At 44.0% G+C, this 10,111-nt stretch overlaps 1 long non-coding RNA gene across 1 annotated transcript; it reads left to right on the top strand.

The window, feature by feature from the left end:
- Positions 1 to 1,141: 1,141 nt before the first annotated feature.
- Positions 1,142 to 7,822, top strand: LOC117068243. Its single transcript, XR_004431040.1, has 4 exons — positions 1,142 to 1,209; positions 1,901 to 2,054; positions 3,525 to 3,650; positions 7,125 to 7,822. It is a non-coding gene; the product is annotated as an uncharacterized LOC117068243 (long non-coding RNA).
- Positions 7,823 to 10,111: the final 2,289 nt, after the last annotated feature.

The raw sequence follows: 10,111 nt of genomic DNA, 5'->3' as shown, positions 1-10,111 counted from the left end.
TGTCCTCATATAAATGGGACCAAAGCACAGGATCTCAAAAGCCTGTGGGAGTAGAGGCAACACTGTAGGAGCTCAACCCCGGCACTCCGGACACTGTGTCAAAACAAGTAGCGCAAATACAGTCTGGCATGGACCGGGGAGACTTAAAGGTGACAAGGCACAATGCAGAACTTGATTTATGAAGGAAAGCCCAACCAAGATGTTAAAAATTAAAAATTCATCTTCTAATGCATACCTTAGGGTCATTTTGTCTTTATTCTTACCCTGGGACAGTGGAAAATGCAGCAGAAACCACCAAGTAGAGGCTTCTGCTCTCTAAAATACAAAGGGATTTTAGTAATCCCTTGCTAGATCAACTTAGTTTTCCAGAACCACCTTTTGGGAGATGATCTTATGGCTGTGGTAATAATGGGCACATAGAAATAAGATATGTGAAATGGTCACCCCTTAGAAAGCCTTAGTGGATATTGGGCAACAGAAAACAAATCCACATCAGTCACCTGCTACCATATTTTTTCAGCACTTGGTATGGAATGTGCATATATTTGCAGTATTATTGCCATGTAAGATATGATAGGATTGAAACCAAATCACTGGTACAACTTGTAGGGTCTGAAGTATCATTCAAATTCACTAGTTTTAAAAGGAGGCTGGGCGCAGTGGCTCATGTCTGTAATCCCAGCACTTTGGGAGGCCGAGGTGGGTGGATCACTTGACACCAGGAGTTTGAGACCAGCCTGGGCAACATGGCAAAACCCCTTCTCTACTGAAAATACAAAATTAGCTGGGTGTGGTGGTGGGCACCGGTAATCCCAGCTACTTGGGAGACTGAGGCAGGAGAATCGCCTGAATCCGGGAGGCAGAGGTTGCAGTGAGCTGAGATTGCACCATTGCACTCCAGCCTGGGTGACAGGGCGAGACTACGTCTCAAAAAAAAAAAAAAAAAAGAGACAATTCAGCATTCATTAACCTTGTCTTGGATGTTGCAGGGGAAAATGCACTCAAGGGACCCTCTCTGAAGACTTGATTGACTTGGTTGGGAGTGGGGGCGTGATGACCGAAACTGTCTTTTCTGCTTGTCCTTGTTTCTCAGCTGTATTTCCGGAACTGGAGCAAGAGGCAGTGTTGAGAGGTAAGGAGAGAAGTTCCGTAAAGACAGATTCAGCATCTCAGAGATTTCAAAGGAAGGTTACCTGCTTGTTTGCCAAGGTAAGGGGGAAAGTAGGACTGCACAAAGTTTCTACTGAAAAAAAAGTATTTAAATAAAGGTGAAAAATTGCCACCCACTCACTCTGCTTACTTTGTGTCAAGCAGGAAACCAGGTTCATGGCAGATGACAAACACCCAGTTTTCTGAGTCAGTATTCTGTAGTATTCTTTTATTTTTAAATTAAAATCATGAATAGTCATGAATGAAGGGACTTGATTTTAGGCCTTTGGCGGGGGGAAAGGTCAACCATATGTCTGAGTTTTAAAAATTGTAACATCAAAGGTTTTGAAGAAAGTTTCAGAGAGAGAAAGAGAGAAAATATAGATAGAAAACAGTTTCCTAAGTAGATGTGCATTTTAATTTTGGCTTCCTGGCTCAGTCTCTCAGCAGTTATAGGATTAGGATTCGGGGCAAATTCTCTTCGCCCAAGTTTCCTGAAACGCACGGTGGGGACAATGATAAAGGCTTGCCCTGGGTGCAGGAAGAATGCCTAATGTGGCTCGGCGTATAGAAAAGGCTCAATGCATAATCCCTACTATCAGTGTTCTTGTTGCTGCTATGGTTACAGTCTCCTCCTCCCATGTTAACTGCAGACCCTCTGGCCCTTACATTTTGAGCTTATCCTTATGAAAAGTCACCACGCTGCCAGTAAGGGAAATGGCCTGAAACCCTGTTCTCCGATATTGTTCAGGACACAGTAGCCTGTACTCACTGCCTGTTTACTCAAGCGAAAGGGCTCAGACTGCTTCCTCTAATGGTTGCAGAGAAGAGCTGAAGCTTTGTCAGCTGAGCCTTTGAGATCCGGCTGGCTGTGAATGAATAATTAAACTCCTGCCAATGCAAAGGTACTGTGTAAGTTCCTTAAAGCGGCCTCCTGTTTTCTCTATCATGCTCCTGGCTCACCCTCGTCATCCGATGTGTTGTTATGTAGCCAGAAGCCTGAGTTTCAAGGCTCAAACGCCACCCTTTCCCTTGTCGGCTGTTTCTCAATAGTAGTTGTGTGTTAGCTTTGCCAGGGAGGCCCTGGCCACCACAGACCTGGCTGAGAGGGGCTGGATGGGGGCCCACTCAAGCTAAGTGCAGCCAGTTCCTGTCTTAGCAGATTGCAGGAAGAGCCACTCCAGCAGAACACAAAACAGAGGAGACAGCAAGGGCCTTTTCTGCATATTGATACCCTCATGGAAGGAGGGAAGGAGAGCCACAGTCCTGTGGAAACTTGGCCTATTTGTATAACATCCTGCTACTGGAGGGCCAGAATTCATGGGTGGAGAGGTACTTTAAAACAAACAAAAGAGCCACTCCTGAAAGTGTGCTAGGATTGAACAGAGGCCAAGTCAAATCCCAGTGTGTTCAGAAGACATTAAGTGTGTTTCCTGTCTCTACCCATCAGTGGTGCCATAGAATATTTCTCCAGGATTTTTGAATCCTAGGATGACTGATTCTCAGCGTAGATTCCCAAAGCTCAGCCTCATAGGCTGTTCAAGTGGAATCACACACAACATGGCTCAGCTGTGCAGAGAAAAGAATGCCCCTTTTATTGTTTGACCTTGATCCTGAGCCTCCTCCCACCTGTGAGCAAGAGGAAACAATTAACTTCTAAATCTGCCATCTAATCATTTAATAATCCTATGAGGCAATGCTTGTTCTTTAAGATTTTTGCATCTTCTGTATCTTTCCCAGAATGTTTTGCAAGATGGCTTTTGGCTGGATGGGAGGAAATCAATGGCTTATATGGCAGAGAAGAAGATATGGGGTCTGCCATGGCTTGGACATTTGACCCCTCCAAATCTCATGTTGAAATTTGATCCCCAGTGTTGGATGTGGGGCCTAATGGGAGATGTCTGGGTCATGGGAATAGATCTCTCACGAGCAGCTTGGTGTCATCTTTGAGGTAATGAGTAAAGTTGTGCTCTTTTAGTTCCCATAAGAGATGGTTGTTAACAAGAACCTGGCACCACCCCTCTCTCTTGCCCCCTCTCTCCCCATGTGATCTCCACACACACTGGCTCCTCTTCCCCTTCCTCCATGATTGGAAGCCTCCTGAAGCCCTTACCAGATGCTGATGCCAGCACCATGCTTCTTTTCCAGCCTGTAGAACTGTGAGCCAAATAAACCTCTTTTTTCTTTATAAATTACCCAGGCTCAGGTATTCCTTTATAACAGCACAAATGAACTAAAACAGGATCCTTGGGGATGGTGTCCTTCAGCTCCCTCCTGGGGCGATGGCCCTTATGCCTCTGATTCCTAGCTACCTTGCTGGCCTTTTGGCCAACAGTCTGTGGCTAGAGAACTCATGGTCTGTCTCATGCCCACAGGGATCGGTAGCTGACCTCCTGTGACTGATCAGCTTCCCATTAGCTCTGCCTGACTGCAGACCCTCCAGCCCTGATAAGTCTTCCAGCAGCCCGTTGGCCTCAGCACCCACTCCTGCCTCTGCTAAGGTATCACCCCTTCCCACTTAGCAGGCCCCGAGGCAGTTCTTGACTCAGAGCTGGAGAGGCAGAAGACCCATGAGGAGCCTGAGAAAACTATACCTCAGGGCTTCCCCTCCCTAGCCACAGTGATGCAGCTGAGACCCTGGCACAAGGATGTGAGTGCAAGTAGTTTATTTGGGAGGTGATGCTGGAAAATGTGGTAGGGAATGAGGAAGTGAACAGGGAAAGGAGACACCATTAGAGCTTACATTATCAAGCAAATTGCTACTGTGAGCACCTGGAACTTAATTCCATCCCCACTCCTCCTGGGAGGACTCTGGGAAACCATACAGAACATGCCTCAGATCTGTGGGCATGTTAATAACTCATAAAGTTAACTATGAATGTTAAATGGAATTTACATGCAAAGCAATTAGCGCAGAACCTAGCACATAAGGGCTCAGGAATCATATGCTGTTCCTTGCTCCCCCACAGAGCTTCCTGCCCCACAAACTCCTTCTTGCCAGTTTTTTTTATTGCTCCTTTGGTTCTTAATTTTTCTTAGATTTTCTCTTATGGCTTTGACCACTTCTTTCTGTCCTTCACCCATTTTTATTTTTACTCTCTGAACTGAAGGCAGGTATCCCCCAAGGTCCAGTCTTAAGCTTTTGACTTTTTCCCTGCTAAGTGAATTCTTCCACATACAGAGTTAATAGGAAAAAAAAAAAATACTCAAGACTCTTTGAATGCAAATCCATAGAATTACCCTTGGGATATATGTTCCATCCCACCCCCAGGCAGGGGACAGACACTGTCCATGTTAAAATAAAACGTTGTCATACGAAACGTTTTAGAAAGTGTAGTAGAAACAGATGGGTGAACATTTATAAGTTTGGTAACATGAAAGGTTGTAGGCACTGGGGTAGGTGAGTAGTCTCATACCATTTCGGTGGTGTGTGCCTGTAGTCCCAGTTACTCGGGAGGCTGAAGTCAGAGAACTGCTTAAGACCAGGAGTTTGAGGATGTAGTGAGCCGTGATCGTGCCACTGTCAGCCTGAGCAACATAGCAAGAACTATCAAGAGAGAGGAGAGAAAACAGATAGAAAAATGCTGATACTAGCTAAGGAGAAAAGCAGGGAACTTTCTACTTGATTAAAAGCTTGAGGTTGATGGAGGTTTTTTAGATGCTAGCTGCTAATTGAGAGAAGCGGAACTAAGAGAGGTGACTCCAAATTCCACTACGCAGGAAAAAAGATAAACTGGGAGCAGTATCTATGTCCAAGTCAGAAAAAGAGGAAAGAGGAGGAGAGGAGGGCCTCAGTCCTCCTGAGACAACCTTGTGGGAATGGGAAAGGAGCAGGAGCATGACCCAGTCTGAACGGCCACTTCAGGGCTCAGGGTCTAGCAGGTTACCATAAAAGGTGTGCATAAGGGATTGTTGAGGATTTCAGCTATCTCTCCACCTAGGTCAGATGTCTGGGATCCACAGCTTCAAATTCATTTGAAGCTGAGTGATGTGAATCATACTGGGGAGATACCTGGATAATGTAACCATGGCGACCAGCACTGTTCATGCTGAGTGGTGGAGATCAGGTATGCATTAGGGAGCTCACTAGAGAACTCAGAAGAATAAGGGCAACAGGTGGATCTCAGGGCTCCCTGTACCATTCCTATATGACATGCCCTCCTATCCTGCCATTTTACTCTTAAGGTGGCAAAGAGCAAACACAGGGTGGTCTGGGGACAGAGACAGGCACCACATCTGCACTGGCACAGGACTTCAACTCTTAACGAGGAACTTACACTTTGATGTTGCCTTGCCGAACTTGTCATCCCACCTCTAGGCCCTTTCTGATGTTCCTACCAGAGTGCTCTGTGTCACCTTAGACTCAGTCTATGTGGTATTCAGCTTCTTTCCCAAGCCAGCCTTTCCTCACCATATCAGTCTTTCTGTTGTTGGCCCCACCATTTGTCAAAATTCAGACGAGTCACTTCTACTCTAGCCTTTCTCTTTTTCTTCTCAATTGAAACTTTCATTAAAGCCTGTCTCTTCTGCCTTTGAATTTTTCTCTGAGTCATTCTTTCTTCATGTCAGCATCCACCAGCTTAGATGAGGAAGCCCATACTGTATAACAGACCTTTCCTCCCCTCAAGTCTTAACCTGTCCATTGCTTTCTGCCCTCTGCTGTCCATCATCCCAGCCCCTCCCTTCCCCAGAGCCTACAGCAACTTCCCACTGGCCGTCTTTAGTTGAATTTCCCATATTGGAGAAATCACTGCCCTGTAGATTTTTTCCCTTCAAATGGTCTCATATTCATCTTTTCCACTGTAGTCCCCTTTAATCCTAGCACTCATCACCTGTGCCCCCAATTACCGTTGGCCTCCTTGGTTTCAGTTTCTCCACTTTACCCTACATTCCACTCCTGCACAAATCTTGCTTAAACATCATTTCACCAAGCCACACCTCAGCTCAAGAGTGCACAGTGGCTTACAGTTTCATATCACATCAAGTCTAAACTGCTTGATTGTTGTCACCTGGCCCTGAACCCTAATTTTCCCAGCCATCCTCACCTTTTCCCTCATCCAAGCTGAGTTTCCCTCAACCCTCTCTGTTCTGCGAGCATCCTGTTCTTAGTCCTAGTTGTATGGCATTGTTCAGCCCTCTGCTCAATCAAAGACGTTTAACTTCTTAAGATCTATGGGATCTTTTATGACTATCTGTCCACTCCCATCCATGCTCTATCAAGGTTAAAACTAGGGTATTGGGAGAAACAGGTCAGATTCCATGTGGGCAGGCTGGGACTAGGAGTCCATGAAGCTCCATAGAGGAAATTGAACATCAGGGTCCTAAACACAGGCCTGAGAGTCCACTATACCAAGGATGTCCTGTGGGACTCAGAGTGCAGGAGATAAGAGTCAAGCCTGGGAAGCAAGACCATGGCAAAAGACTTTCAGTTCTAGGAAAGATGCAGGCATCTTGGGTTTGAAAGATGTTCAGAAGTTAGAAGTTCAGTTTATACAAAGGAAGGCCAGATAGAAAGAAGACAAAGGCAGGAGACTTTAACAGAATCAGGAGAATGACTTGGCAGGCTGACCAGTGACCTGGGCGGGCTGACCAATGCAAAGGTCTTGCTTTTGCCATGCATGTTTTGTGTGTGTACTCGAGCTCTATGGGTAGATAGTCTCCAAACACAGCCATCCTAAGTTCCTGCTTTCACCTTTATGTCTGTTACTCTGCCATAGAAAGGTAGCATTTATTTATCCTCTCCTAGCATCTGGGCTAGCGATCAGACTGTTTTGTCTAATGGAATATGATAGAAAATGATGATCTGGAACTTCTGAGCCCAAGCTTTAAGAGGCCTGGAAACTTCGGCTTCTGAAACTGACCCACTTGTTCCATAGAATTGATGTTTATGATTTCTCTTGAATAAACAGAAATTAGCCCTCCCAGTCTTAAAACCTGAGAAAGTTACATTTGTCTTATCTGAGTTCCTTTTCCAGAAAACCAACCACTAGGACTACCAGATAGTATCAAGAAACTGAAACTCACCAGATCACTGCTTCTGGACCATGAGATGTCAGATGCCTCAGCTGTCATGATTGCCTAACTGACCACCTGCTTCCTGTTGACCAGCTCCTCTTCCCTACGCTCCTTAGTTCTTGTTTTCCCACACATTGTTACATTTCTTCCTTGCTCTATAAACCTCTAATTGTAGTCAACTGGGGAGATGGATGTAGGACTGATCTCCCATCTCCTTGGCTGCAGCACCTGATTAAAGCCTTCTTTCCTGGCAGTACGCATTGTCTCAGTGATTGCCTTTCTGTGTGATGAGCAGCAGGACGTAGGCCAAATCCCTGGTATTTCAGCAACATTTCCTTCTTGGAACACAGTCCCATATCGTAAGGAGTCCAATCCACATGGAGAGGCCAGGTGGAAGAGAGTAGAGACACTCAGTCTATAGTCCCAGCTTAACTCCCAGCTAACAGCCAACATCAACCACCAGCCATGTAAGTTCTCCCACTGTGGACATTCAGCTCAGCCAAGGCCCCACCCAGTTGACTAGAGTCCCAGCTGACATCACATGCAAAGAGCCACCCAGGTGAACCAAGTCAGCCTATGGAGTTAGAAAGAAAATAAAATGATTGTTGTTTCTAAGCTGCTAAGTTTTGGGGTGGTTTGTTTTTGTACAATATATGATTGAAACAGACCTTCAATAAATGTCTTGGCTTCTAGTGAAGACTTTCTTTTATCATCATTCATGACCTGATATGTTAGGAATCCAGAAGGCAAGATAACTGATATGCTGTCGTGGGGCACTCATTCCTCAAGGATTTGGGTTCATATTGATAATTCTCTTTTCTGCTAGGTGCAACACAGATGAGCTCACCTGTCTGTTGGTTTTGGTTATATTCCATTTAGCACTTTATTTTAAATTACCAAAGTTCCCTATTTTATGGGCAAATCTCATAATAAGCCCACATTTACGTTTTTCTCTCCTATCACTTAATGCAAAGTAGAGGTGCAACACACATTGCTGAATTGAACATTCATTTCCAAATATTCCCGCATGCATGTGGGACTGTCTTAAATATAGCTCATGTGACCAAATTATAACATCCATTGTCATTCAGCCTTATGTGTAATATGTTAAGTATTTAAAACTTCCTTGGAAAATAAACAAAAACCCACAAACACACACTCAAAGTGTTAAAAATATGCTAAGATAAATTTGAAAGAAAACAAGATCTTTTTAAGATTTTCTTTTTCTTTTTTTTTTTTTTACTTAAAAAAACTGATTTTGGCCAGGTGCGGTGGTTCACACCTGTGATCCCAGCACTTTGGGAGGCTGAGGTGGGTGGATCACTTGAGGCCAGGAGTTTGAGACCAGCCTGGCGAACAAGGCAAAACCCTGTCTCTACCAAGAATACAAAAAAAAAAAGCTGGGCATGGTGGCACCCTCCTGTAGTCCCAGCTACTTGGGAGGCTTAGGCACGAGAATCACTTGAACCTGGGAGGCAGAGATGGCAGGGAGCCGAGATCGCACCACTGCACTCCAGCCCAGGTGATAGAGTGAGACTCTGTGTCAAAAAAAAAAATTTTTTTTAATTTTGTAGAGATGGGCACTATGTTGCTCAGGCTGGTCTCAAACTCACAGCCTCAAGTGATCCTCCCGCCTCCATCTCCCAAAGCACTGGGATTATAGGCATGAGCTACCTCACCTGTCCAGGCTAGGTTATTTTTATTTAGAAGATTCGGAGGAGTGAAAATGAATAACAGCAAGTAACTATGAGTCAAAATCTGGTCCAGGAAGGAAAGGAACCTTGATTTATTTCTAACACCAACATGTATATTAATAAAACTTTCAAACATCAAACGTATTTTTCAGTGTTGTATTTGTTTTCTGTGCTTGTGTGCCCAAGAAGGGGTTCAACTTTGAAATGGAGTCACATGCAACACAAATGAGGTCATCAAAATACCACAGATTTTCCTGAGGGCATTTAAATGCCTTCAAATGTTGTCTTTCTGGAATCAAAATATAGTTAGAAGTTTATTTTGTTGCCATGTGTTAGAATTGTTGGCTTATGGAGACTTAATATGGAAGCTGGGCAGAATAAGGATTGATACATAAGGAGTGATGATCAACTGAATCTAAATGCACTGCAACCATGCATGAGACCAGCAGGTTCTGTTACAATAAAATTCAACATGCTCTTGAACTTAACGAATCAGAATTAGGGATGACTGAACCTGTTTGGTCAAAGAATATGCCATTCTTTAAGCCCAAACCTAATGCTTTGCTGAAGAGATCTCCTTGCCTTGAGGATCACGGTATTGCTCCTGATGGCTGTAAACTACTGGAAAGTCAAAATCAGTATCTCTGGTTCCTCAGCATTAAAGGAAATCTCAGATAAAAGAAAAGTGGGGTTTATGTAGTATTAGAGCTATTTAAAATAGGCCCTGTGGTGTGGTCTGGAAAAAGTGACTGGAGTACAAAGAGACTTATATTTCTGAGACTCTGAAGCCAGGGAATTTCATTGTTAGAATTAGGATCACATACAGCATAAGAGGGAATGAATAAGGGTGGGAGGTGGCTTGTGGAGGTGAGGAGTGTGCTTTGGGTCAAGATGGACTGGTTTCCAAAAACCAGGGTTGTGATCTTGGGTAGGTAAACTACCTACTCTACTGAGTCTGTTTTTACATTTATAAAGCTAGAAAATGATAACAATATCTGACCTGCTTACCTCACATGATGTTGTAAGGCTCCACTGAGATAGTCTATGATAAAACATGTCAGAAACAAAGTATGAAGCACTACAAAAATAAAAGATTTCAGCTACAATATCAACCTGGAGAAACATAAACAGGAAGAGAGATGTTGGACCAATGTGCAAATTAAATAATTGAATGAATAAATGAATATATGATTGATGTCGTGGTGCATATATATTAAAGTGAGTCATGGAAATTTACAAACAATTTCAAGGTA

Source organism: Trachypithecus francoisi, unplaced genomic scaffold (assembly GCF_009764315.1).
Source record: "Trachypithecus francoisi isolate TF-2019V2 unplaced genomic scaffold, Tfra_2.0 Lachesis_group21, whole genome shotgun sequence".
In the NCBI taxonomy this organism is placed as follows: Eukaryota; Metazoa; Chordata; class Mammalia; order Primates; family Cercopithecidae; genus Trachypithecus; species Trachypithecus francoisi.
The sequence above is the reverse complement of the archived record's forward strand: the minus strand, read 5'-3'. Positions and strand labels throughout refer to the sequence as shown.